Source organism: Manis pentadactyla, chromosome 6 (assembly GCF_030020395.1).
Source record: "Manis pentadactyla isolate mManPen7 chromosome 6, mManPen7.hap1, whole genome shotgun sequence".
Classification (NCBI taxonomy): domain Eukaryota; kingdom Metazoa; phylum Chordata; class Mammalia; order Pholidota; family Manidae; genus Manis; species Manis pentadactyla.
The window spans coordinates 12,357,580-12,370,502 of record NC_080024.1 but is presented as its reverse complement, the minus strand read 5'-3'; the positions used below and the strand labels follow the sequence as shown (position 1 = coordinate 12,370,502).

Sequence of the window (12,923 nt, the reverse complement as noted above, 5' to 3'; positions counted from 1 at the left end):
TTATTGTTTATGAAATCCAAGCTATCTTTTATTTTATTCCACACTTTTCATGTCCCATTAAGAAGTCTTTGCCTAACCTAAGGGTACAAAAATTTTATTGAATATTTTCTTTTAGAGTTTTAAAATTCTAGCTCTTAGATCTAGCTCTATGACCCATGTTAAGTTAATTAATGCATGGTTTGAGATAAAGATTGAGTTTTTTTTTAAGTGTTATTTTAGGACCATATAATGAAAAGTCTAGCATTTCCTCATTGAATTCCCTTCGCATTGCTGTCAAAAATCGATTGAACATATTTTTTTAGATCTGTTCCTTGACTTTTTATTAAGTTCCATTATTTATGTGGTAGTTCTTATGCCAAGCCTCAAAATACTGATTTCTGTAATCTTGAAATCAGAAAATGTGAATCTTCCAATTTTGTTCTTTTCAAATTTGTTTTGGCAATTCTAGTGTTTTACTTTTCTATAATATTCAGAATAAACTTGCTAATTACTAAAAAAAAAAGCCTGAGATTTTAATTGGTATACATCTGGTAGAATGCCTAAAATTTAAAAATAATGAGAATACCAAGTGTTAATAAGGATGTGGGAATGACAGGAACATTCATGAATTGCAGGTGAGAATACAAATTGGTATAATCATATTGGGAAAGAATTTGGCAATTTCTCATAATGTTAAATGTACATTTTCCCTAAGACTTGTATACAAATGTTTATGACAAGTAATCACCCCAAACTAGAAGCAATCCAGATGCCTATTAGGTGATGAATGGATACACAAGTTATGGTGCACCTAATCTGGGAAATAGTACTCAGCAGTAAAAATGAATAAACTCCTGATATGTACAATAGCATGGGTAAATCTTAAAAGCATTATATAATTGAAAAAAACTAGGCACAAAGGATTACAAATTGAATGTTTTCAGTTATATGATATTCTAGAAGAGGCAAAACTATAGAGAACATAAGTAACAAATCAACTGGTTGGAATGGGGAGAGAGAAGGGCCAGAAGAGAACTTTACACATTGATGAAAATGAATTATATATTGATTGTTGTGGTTATTACACAACTATATATATTTGTCAAAACTTTCCAACTTGTATCCTTCAAAAGGGAGAATTTTATTGTGTGAAACTTGTACCTCCATACACCTGACAAAATAAAACAGAAATAAACTAGTGTTTATAAGGAGAAATCAGTTAGCATTACCTACACAATTTATTCTGAGCTTTTATTTTTCTAATGGTGACATAAAAGCAACAAGTGTTGGGGCTTCCTTGTCAATATAAGAGTTGAGAAAAATCTCCTTATTGAAAACATGGTGTGAAGACCCTAACTTTTCTTTTCCTATTTTCTCCCAGGAGTACACAGATTCTTAAATTAAAATATTTCCACTTTTTAAATATTATGTATGATGTAAGATTTAACCAGTGTCTTGTTTCTACATAAGTAACTTTAATAAACCATTTAATACAAGCCCCTATATTTCCTATCAATTCAAGTTAACTTGTTTTAAAAGAATATCCTTTACAAACTATGAGATGGATTTTCAAACTTCTCTCAAAGTATTCCCTGTAGATTTCTTAGCTTACATTTAATTTGAAAGCTTTTATATAATTTATTCGCCATGAAAGTCTTGTATATTTAGTTGGTAAGCCTTTTGAACACATTCACAAGTATATAAGGAACATGACCTTTGCAAAACAAACTATTGTCCTCAAGAGCTTTTGATCAAATGGTATACTGCAGCCGTAACAGCTGCCATTTAAACATCTTATGGAAAAAGGTCAGGCACTTATCGTAATTCATGTGACTGATGGAAAAAAGAAAAATATGCATTTCTTTTTCCTACTTGTTAACTTTCTCCTTTTATAGAATACTGCACAAAGATGATTTTATTCTACTTGTGTTTAGGGTACAATTTACTTTTTTCTTTTCCTTCCTTCCTTTCTTTTCTCTTTCTTAAAAGTCATAGTCTGTAATCGTTCACCGAGTAGTTCTCTGTGGATGTAAAATCCAGATGGCCTAGCAGATGGAGCCTGGAAGATTGGTTGAAATGCCCCAGACATATCCATCACTTAAGCCCTCCATAGGAAATTTGAATAAAATTAAGTATCTGAGATTCTGTGGACTGTAGAGGGTAGTCAGCTGTAAAGTTCATGTGCAAACACATGGTTAATTATATTTCTTAAAGGAACTTTTTAATATTGTGTTATCTGTGTATTATTTAATCAATTTACATTACAGAAAATCTACCAAATCTTGATGGCAAGAAAACTTAAGTTAGATTTCCTACTTCTGAAATGCTTTTGTATCTCATGTATATAAGCTGGATTCTGAGATGAGAGAAATTATTCTTACAAATCAATTTAAGGAGTCTGAGATGTTCTTTTCTTGGACAAAAATGGGGACATATTTTTCATGTGGTGAAGGTTATTCAGTCACATCAGTTCTTAAATATGTTTTTCTAGTGGGTAGTTTTTCTCAAAGATTAATAAAAATAGGGGCCCAATCAGTCCAATCATTCCTAAATAGTGAGTATGTGCTCACATCAAAAGCTGAACTACTGATATGTGTTTTCACATAATAGATGCTCTATAGAGCCCAGAAATAAACCCACACTTACAGGGTCAACTAATCTATGACAAAGGAAGCAAGAATATTTAATGGGAGAAATACAATCTCTCCACTAAATGGTACTGGGAAAATTGAATGGCTACATGGAAAAGAATGAAGTTGGACCACTTTTGTTGGATCTGCCTTCAGCAAGGACTGCAAAAGGAAAACTAAACAAATGGGTGCTCACCAAACCAAATCATTTTTACACAGCAAATGAAACCATCGACAAAAGGAAAAAGAAACCTATTGAATGGGAGAAGATATTTGCACCGTTCCTGGAAGTGCTGCGATACCAGGCCTATGCATGAAGTGGGCAGAGCAAGTTTCTACTCCAACTTCCTGCTGCAAAAATCTATTTAATTTACCATCCTCAGGTAGAGGATGTATCTGATATTAAACTGATTAAGAACAGATACTACACTTGATCTTAGCCAAAAGGCTGAGAAGCAATGTGATGGTTTTATCTTTAACAAGAAATTGAAGGTCATGGACAGTTTGGCCCCTATAATAGTTTGAGGCTCATTTTTGGTGATTCCTGGTTCTGACTCACATACTTAATATTCCAGCTTAATGCTTCTGAAATAAGGAGTTGCTGGAGTTACAGAAGATACTTTTGGGAAGATTACTGCCTCATAAAGGATGGGTGAGGAGAGAAAGCTTAGTTTTAAGCACCCTCACAAGCAAGAGACAGCATTAGACCCAGAATATAATTTCAGATGTCATTTTCCAGTTCTCAGAAAACGGAGAAGTTGGGTGGGAGGCAGGAAAAGGGCATGGCCTTAATCATTGCAAGAGACCAGGAGATGGGAGTCTTTTGGAAATCATTCCATTCCATCAAAATTCATTGGACTTATTTTTGTCAGTGTTTGTCTATTTATGTGCAGACATACTGTTATTCAATTCATTTTAGTGACACAATGTCTCCTTTTTAAATGTTTTTTAAATTAAAAATTAGCAATATAGGATATATTAAATGTGGGCAGGCAGTGAATGTAAGGCAGGAATGGATAAGCGGCATCATTACTGTTTTGAAATCACGGCTCTGGAAAAATCAGGCTTCTTTCCCTTCCTTGGACTCATACTTTTACATCTCTATGGATCAAATTCTCCTATTCCTTAAGAATGATATATTTTTGTTTCTCCATTCAATGAATTAGTGGTCCATTTTGAAAACCAAATCAAATGTCTCTGGAGACCTTTCTGAAGACCTCTTCCACATAGGCTGGTTTGGTAACTTCTTCCTCTCTACTCAACTATAGTTCATTTTCCCTTTTAAGATTCAACAAACAATTCTACACCCAGTTATAAAGTTGGGGAGGTGCTCCCCACATACCACCAACCAATTCTTGGAGACCTGCTGAGTGTCCTACAATTCAACTTAATTCTGACACTGGAAGAGAGCATCAGGTCCCTGGGGGTTCAGGGTTCAGGACTGCCCTTTCCTCAACTCCAGATGTCAGCCCAAGTCCAGGTTGTTTCCTGTGCTTCTGACCAACTGGCTGTAAATCAGAGGTTCCCATCACAACTTCCTTGGATTCAATGAGTGACTCACAGAACTCAGAGAAACAGTTCACTTACCAGATTGCCAGTTTATTATAAAAGGTTATAACTCAGGAACAGCCAGAGAAAGAGATGAATAGAGCAAGGTATGGGGAAATGGGCTAGCTGGAGCACTCTACACACCATCCTTTGGGTTTCTATGGAGGTTTCATTACATAGGCCTGACTGATTAAATTGTGGGCCATTGGCAATTGACCTGGAAGTGGGGATGGGGTGAGGGTGGGACTGAAGGTTCCAAACCTTTAGTCACATGGTTACGTCCCATGGTAACCAGCTCCCATCCTTAGGTTACCTAAATGGCATTAACACAACAAAAGATATTGTCAGCTTTCTTTTCACTTAGGAAGTTCCAATGGTTTTAGGAGCTGTGTGCCAGAAATGGAGACATAGTACAAATACATAGTTCTTATTATGAATCATGATATCACACCTTTCTTATCATTTATCTTTAAAAGAAAATCAAACAAAAAGTGTTTAAAAAATGCAAGCCCACAAACTTTCTTACTATCTTGCAGTAATTTTCAGATTCATCTATAGAGCTCTTCCTCTTTGAATATGATGAGTGTGATATTTAAAAATCTCTGACTCGTTAGTCCTGTAAGATTGTCACTTCCCATGAGCAGGTATTATCCCTTTGCTCATCTCTGTCTGCTCAGCGCTTACCATGGTCCTGAATATGTGAATACCTCACAACTCAACAATGTCCTAGGTGAATAGTAATATGTGAGACAGATGCCTCCATTTTAACATCTGTGCTAATTTATTTTCTGTCGCTCCATGGCTTGTCCTTTTAAGCCACTTCCTTTAAAAAGAAAATCATCTACACATACTTTCGGTCTCTGATGTTTGGGGTCTGATTGAAGGTTGAGATATTATTAACCTGAGTGGTAAAGGAGAACTTGAATTTTATGCCACATGTTTTTTTCCCCTAGGAATTTAAATAAGGCTTTATTGTACTGAGGCCTTATTGTTGAGCACTGCCAGGAGATCGCTGAACTGCCAGGCCAGGGCTGCAAGAGAAGAATGCGCACAGCCATGTTAAAAAATAAATTAAAAAGCTGAGCAATGACCTGATGATTCCATGGAAGAAGACAGAGGGCCAGTGGTGCCCACTTTAAGGTTAGTAGCAGCCTGGGAAAAATAGAATTATTCCTTCAGAATTATTGATCATAAATTATTATTTTGTATTTATACTTGAAGTATTTAATGACAAAATAAAAATAAGACTTTGTGGCAGGTCAATGTAAAATATTTTTAATCTTGGGATAGCAATCATATATCAAATGTCTTGGGAGATCATGAATGCCTATGAGCCTTGTTTCTTCATTTGTAAAGGAGAGAAACAGCAGAATATCAGGGCTCTTACAGTAAGTAAAACTTTCAACATAGAGGGATGGGACAACAAATGACAAATTATATGGGTAGGAACTTTATTCTCAGATAAGCATATGAATTGTGTATCTGTGCTGTCAAAATGTCACACTGACGGTTTTCTATTGTCTGGATGATGAGCTGCAGGCAAGAGCTCTGGTTTTCGGTGTCAAAGTACTATTGTGGTCAAGAACCAGCTGTGGTACAAAAGTACATGTGTGAGATGCAAATAATTAGTACGTGTATTTATTAGGTGTAAATGAATGGGATGTCTGGATTCTCTAAATTTGTTTCCTCATTTTTCAATTGAGACAGTAAAGATTATTTCTTGGGCTTGTTTAGATGAGTGTTCTCACAGGGCCATCTCAGCAATATCAGGAGCAGCTAGAAACCTGTCAAAAGTGCCAATTCTCAAGTCCTGTCTCAGATCAGCTGAATATTGTGATGCCCAGCAATCTGCATGCAAACAAACAAAAACAAACAAAAAACCTTCAGGTACTTTTGATGTACCTTACATCTTGAGAACCACTGGTTCTAGCTGGTTTGACTGGGAAGAGACACCCAAGGGCACCTCACTATATGGTATATGTCCACCATATGGACACAAATAACCTCAAGTGCATAGATTTTAGTAAAAGGTAGTGAAATAATTAGTAAATGATAGTTTTAGAGTATTTATTACCTTTACTTTTAATATCTTATTTAATTTTAAATACATAGGATTTAATTTGTGATAATGGCTATTCGAACAACTAGTTTGCAATGCTCCTGAAAATTTGACAGTTGGCTCTTCCAAGCCTGTAGGAAGGAGCCGGCATGAGCATGTCCCTTGGGTGCTACTACCTTCTCTCTCTATCTTCTCAGTTTTCACCCCATAACTGGTAGAACACAAGCCCATAGATGTACTGGAGAGTTTATGGCACCCTGAAAGACTACTGAAACAACCCACTCTTCCATGTGGAGATGCTGATGGATGTAACATCCTAGTAAGATGAGCTAAGCCACTGGCATTCAATTTTTAATAATTTTTCTATCCAAACTGATGAATATGCCATAGGTTATTACTACACATACCCAAGAGGCCATCTCCATCCTTGTGTGATGGAACGTGCTCTAACTCCTCAATGATAACAAAGGTCAATTCATTCTTAAAATGGTGCTATCCCCATTCCATGTAGAGCTCTTGCTAGTACATTCAGGAAAACACAGGGCATGCCCGTATAACTCAGCATGCTCAAAGGTCTGTGGGTAAAATAGGTATCAGATGCAAAGTCGGACAGCTGTCCCAGGTGCCTCTAGAAAATATCTTCATATGAAGAGTTAGAGAATCAGCAGAACAAAAAGGCACCCCCCCCAGTCATTTAGTGGCCATGTACTTCGACCCCTGTCTCCAAACACAGCTTTTGTTCTGCTCCTTTCAGTATGAGTAGGTCACTTGCTAGAAATACTAAACTAAAAACCCAATAAAGGGGTAACATCATAAAGGTGCTGAGGCAGGTTAGGCAGAACGAGTCACCTGGAGTTCCTCAACATTTATTTCTGCTTGTGAAGTACTGAAACATACAAGATGCAAAGGGAAAATTAAGGTAAAAAGTTGCTTTTTATTATTAGCTAGATATTTTGTTCTAAATATCTAGAAGGAGCTAAAATAGACCGCATGGAGGTTTTCATTTTTCCACTCCCAAGCAAGCTCAAATAGCCTCAAACCACACACCATCCTACCCCTGCTATGAGAATAATTAGAATCTCTACTTCATGGGGCTGCCAAGAAGATTGAATGAGAAGATACCAGTGAAGCATTTAGCTGGGGTTCCTAAGGTCTGTCACAGAGTGACTGTTCAATAGTATCATATATTTACAGAGGAAGAGCGTGTTGGTCTCAGTGTCAATACCACCGCTGGCCCAGGAATCTTGACCCTCTCGGGCTGTCAGTAGCCCTCAGCATGCTGGTCACATGGGAAATGAGCAGCCCTTCAAAAGGGGCATGAAGAAGAAAATCTTGTACTAGAAACAATTCTAGGCCTCTTACTACTCATGCAGAGTGGAGAAAAAGAGCTAGAGGAGGAAGTAGAGACAGAGAGGAGAGAGGGAAAGAGAGAGAGACAGAAACGGCCATGCCACATTATCAGCCTCATAGATGGGGGGGGGGATTATGGGCCACACCAAATCAAGAAATTCTCTTACTTCTTGAAGAGGTTCATTCATACAAAGAGTGACCCTGTCTCTGACCTTAACTATGGCGTTCAGGTTCTTACTCCTCCCCCTGGCTGTAGTATAAGAAGGGCTGACATGAGGGGAAGATGGAACACAAAAAGCCTTCAGCTTCCTGGAGAGGCCATCATTTGGATTGGTGATACTCACCTGAAGAGTTAAATAGGAGAGGCGGTCATTAACGTTAGACGTCACTAACACCAAAAGCCAACAACTGGGTCACTGTTATGGCAGAACACTAGAGGGGGCCGTGGGGGTGCCTGCTGTTAGGGGGAGAGAGTGTTGTCTGTGTCCTCCTGGGATTCCTTTACCTTCATTTACTCTCATCGTTTATCTCCTGGTTGTGCTTCTGGATTTAAATGTCACAACCTGTGGCTGAGCTGTTTCCTGTTCTTTCTTGCTTCCCTCTGTCTTTCTGAAGCCCCTGTCCACAGGTGGAATTTCTTCTTCTTTGGGGAAGCCTCAGTTCTTCTCCTAAGCCTTTAACTGATTGAAGCAGGCCCATCTGGATTATCTGGGATAATCTTCCTTATTTAAACTGATCATGGACTTTAATCATATCTACAAAATGCCTTCCCAGCAATACCTAGATTAGTATTTGATTGAATAACTGGGCATCATAGACTAGCCAAATGGACACGTAAAACTGGTCTTCACACCTGCCTAATAGATTTATTGTTTCTGAGTTGCCCTGAAAAACGGCCAAACTCTTCATCGTGTCATGAAAACGACCTTGTTAACATGGCCAATGCTGCCCTCTGGAGCTCCCATCTAAGCTGCACTCCAGGCACTATTGACCTGCCACTTGTGTGTCTTATTTGCTCCTTCTTTTCTTTAAACAAGCAGCTTCCTTCTCCTGGGGTTTCTTTACCTTCATCTGCTCCCATTGTTTATCTCCTGGTTGTGCTTCTGGATTTAAATGTCACGTCACTCTGGATGTTTTCATGAGTCTTGCCCCGCTAGCTCTCCATAGCGTCCTGCCCTGACCCCATCATTGTGCTGAGCATGTTCTATTTTAATGACTTGTTTCCTTATTTGTCTCACAATCAGCAGTAAACTTCTAGGAATAAGGGTCAGGGTTCATCTGTAGATGCATTTCTAGCGCCTCACATAGAGCCTAACATCACAAATAGTTGACACTCAGGTATTTACGAAGTAAGTGAATCATAAAAATTAATATACAGAACCAGAAGCATAAAGGCTGTACCAAATGATTATATATTCCAGGTTGAGCTGATATTTCATATGGAATCAGGGTAACCTCCTTAAAATATAAACACATCTTGAGCACCTTCATGGGAGGAGAAACGATTTTGATCAGTTGTTTTAAAAAGCTGTAAAAATCATTTTCTCATATATCTGAAGTTCTCAGTTTAGTGTTCCCTTTAAAGGCAACGAATACAGCATACATAAATATTAGCATGATTGTGATTAGGATGTTTGTGAATCACTCAAAATGCTCACCCAAGCTGTTGTAATATGGCAAAATGAATCGACAGTTTTACATATCAGAACTATATATGATTCAGACAGAATATATATTCTGATGTTATCATAAGGCAATACTAAAATTAGGAGACAAAGATAATATGTTTATTTTAAATATTTTGGGAGAATTTAATTCAGAGAACCCCTAACTAAATGAAACAAATCTTATTTTGAAACAGTTTAACAAATAGTTATTGACTGTCTTATCACATTTCAGGGACTGTTTGGGGCTTTGGGTCTAAAAAGATACAGATTGTGCTTTGTCATTATCTCTATTAACTTCCTTTATTTTTCTCTCAAATTTTCAAAACATGAGTTAAAACTCCTTCAACTTTTCTTTCCTAGAAACTGCAATGTAAAAAGTGTTTTGCTTAGGGAGTCATTTTTGTTTTAAATGAAATAAACAAAGACTTGTTTTTCCTTTAAAATAGCTGTGTGATGAAGTGCTACTTCACTTTATTTCTGTTAAGACACCTTGTTTGAATATAAAATATAAAGTGCCTCCTTATCACATATACAGAGAGAACTATGAAACTTAGATGTAATCAATGAATTTCCCAACCCATTACTTTATTAGTAAAAAAGAAATCCATCTTTAATTGAAACTACCCCTTAGCATTTATATCTCAGCCTGCATCTCTCTAAGAGAAGGGTGTGAGGTAAATTAGTGATGTAATATGGAAAACAAGGAATTTATAAAGTCTGGTCTTAAGCACTAGCCTGTTTTGGAATCTTTATGATTCACTTGCGGCTGTCTTTGCTCAGCTTATAGCAAGGGAAGTTGATTGACTATTTGATAGTATTTGTTGGTTCCTGAGAGATAAATGTTAAAGAATCAGGAGTTAATAAAGTGAGGTTTGATATGTAATAGTCCTAGGTCAAGTATCTGTCTCTGCTATCTACTGTGACCAGGAGTGTTTAAATTATTTTATCTGCCCCATTTTTTAATTCTATAAACTAGATTTATCTATCCTACAGAGTTGTAGGGTTTAACTACTATTGGGTACATGAATGTAAAGAATAGTGTGCATAGTTAATGCTCATACTGTAAATGTTCTATCAGTATTCAGAAAAGTCCAATAAGCAGTTGTTAGAAAGAAAAGGGAGAAAGAAAAAGAAAAACTTTCTGGGTATCTAATAGGTGCCAGGAAATGCATTGTGTGGTTTACATATACTTTATTTAATCTTTATAAAAACACTATAATATATACATTGCTGTTCTAGATCTATAAAAGAGGAAACTGAAATACAGCTTAGGTGGCTTTCTGAAAGTCACAGATAATAAGTGGTAAAGTCAAGATTCAAATTCAAATCTAGTTCACTTTGAATCCTCTATTACTTTTATACCTTTCCAAGTTCCACTGGAAAGAAACCTGAAAACTTTTTCGTATCTGCCTTCGATTCATTAATTTTCTCTTCAGCCATGTCTAATTAACTTTTTATCCTCTGTTGACTTAAAAAAATTTTTCACAACTAAAAAATATTTTTCTAGGACATATGCTTCTTTCATTTGTAACAATATGATTGTTTTGTATCATAATCTCTTTTGTTTGGCATTAATTTGTCTCTCTGAACAGTTTGCATATATTTATAAAGATTCTTTCAAATTCCACATTTGAGATTCTCAGTGCAGTTGTTGTCTTTGGAGGCTCTCTAATCAATCTTGCTTGATATTGGACTTAACTCAAATTTTTGTGATATTTGTCTATGGCTTCGGTTTCTATGAAAATTATCCTCTAAAAATGACATGTCCTTTGGACTGTGGAGAGCTCTCACTGGGGGCAGTTTCAGAGTTACTTCTGTCTGGGTAAATGAAGTTATTAAATATAAGCAAGGTTTTACAATTTTTCCTTGAGGTTTCAATTCCACAGGAGCATTGTAAATGTAGTAGGCATGCATGTCTCCTAAAAATGCTGTGTCACAATCTTTCCACATATGGCCTCTGTGCCAAAGAACATCACCAGCTAGTGGAAATTTTGCAATTACAATTTGTGAGCCAGTCAACTTTTTTCCAAATTTCATTTCAATGAAATAAGTCCCTTCCTGGCTCTCTGATATCAAACACTACTCCATTTCAGGCATCAAACCCCACTTCTTTTTTTTTTTTTTTTTTTTATTATTATTTTTTTTTATTGAAGGGTAGTTGACAACAGCATTGCACTACATTAGTTTCAGGTGTACAACACAGCGACTCAACATTTATATACATGATATTTCTAGGTACCAGGTATCACCATACCAAGTTGTTACAATATTTTGACTATATTCCTTATGCTATACATTACATCCCGGTTACTTATTTATTTTACAATTCAAACCCCACTTCTTGATTTATATCTGGCTCCACTATCTTGATGGCCAGCCATGGAGTTTTAATTCTTATTTACCTTTAAGGCCGTGAGTTTTCTTGACTCGTTTTGTTGCCTGGATATTTTTCTGTCTTGCTTTGAGCTTAGCTGTACATTTTAATTCTTGAAATATACTTTACTGAGCATTTCTCTATGTATAGAGGGGATGAGGTGGCTCCCCCATTTCTCAGCCCATCATTTTGCAGAACTTCCTCCTTATTTGTGAGCATATAATTTATCATCCAAATTTGTTAGTGAAACTGGGCACTATTAATAATTATTCTGGGGCAATAGAACTGGTTCTATTTGGTCAGGGAAAATGGTCACCCTATTTCTTTGGAAATGAAACCACTCTAAGAGAATAGGTTTCAGAGGAAGTCTTAATTGGTCTATTCATTGGAATGGAAGGAAATTGTGGAAACTGAGAAACTTGAACGACAGGGTTCCTCTGAGGGCATTTAAAGATTGAGGCTTCTTGCTAATTCTCAGAGCCCATATGCAGTCTGTACTCCTTGATAACTATATGCTATGTGTGGTAGCTTCTGTTCATTAAACTCCTTAATACAAATCTGAGTGAGGGTAATTGGAAAGAATGGTCTTCAGGGTAAGATGAGCACTATCTGCTTCAATGTAGTCACTATTCCCCAGTTAAACACTTAGCAAACAAAGTGTGAACTTCATACAAAAAAATCAAATGGATCTTTTATCACAGCTGCAGACTTCTAGGAAGCTACCAACTCACATAAAAGCCAAAGGGAAACAAAACAGCATGAGTTTGGAATTTTTATACTGGAGCTCTGAATTGGTTGTTCTAATAATTTCCCTTTTCTTTAGAAGATATACATATTGTAAGGAATATTTCTAAAACCCCATCTGCTGATAATATTTTTATATAAATGTATACACATACTCAACCTCATTTCACAAAAGAATTTGAGGAGGACGTAATTATACTGGCCAGGTATCCAGCAGAATTATGGTGGAAAACCCTTCGATGATATTATTACATAAAATTTTAGAGTCGGTGAGACCTTAGAGATTATATCATTTTCTGTGAACTCAATCAGACAATCTGACTATTCGTCATTATTTAGGGTCATGGAGAAAATTCTTACCTTCTACGATCAGCAGAGCTCTTTCATGTGCTCCTATTACTGCAGCTTGTCTTATAGGTCATTTCAGCAGCTTGGGTTACTCAGAACTATGAGGAATTACAGTGCTTTGTTGCTGCAAGATGCAGCATTTCCCAGCACTTGTAATTTTATACACCTGTACAGAGTGAACAACTTTTAATGCTGGAGGGGGGCTCATTCTGAGACTGTCAGCG

General features: G+C 36.7%; 1 non-coding gene across 1 annotated transcript; it reads right to left on the bottom strand.

The window, feature by feature from the left end:
* Positions 1 to 2,877: 2,877 nt before the first annotated feature.
* LOC118927780 (U2 spliceosomal RNA) lies at positions 2,878 to 3,069 on the bottom strand. Its single transcript, XR_005030960.2, has one exon. It is a non-coding gene; the product is annotated as a U2 spliceosomal RNA (small nuclear RNA).
* Positions 3,070 to 12,923: the final 9,854 nt, after the last annotated feature.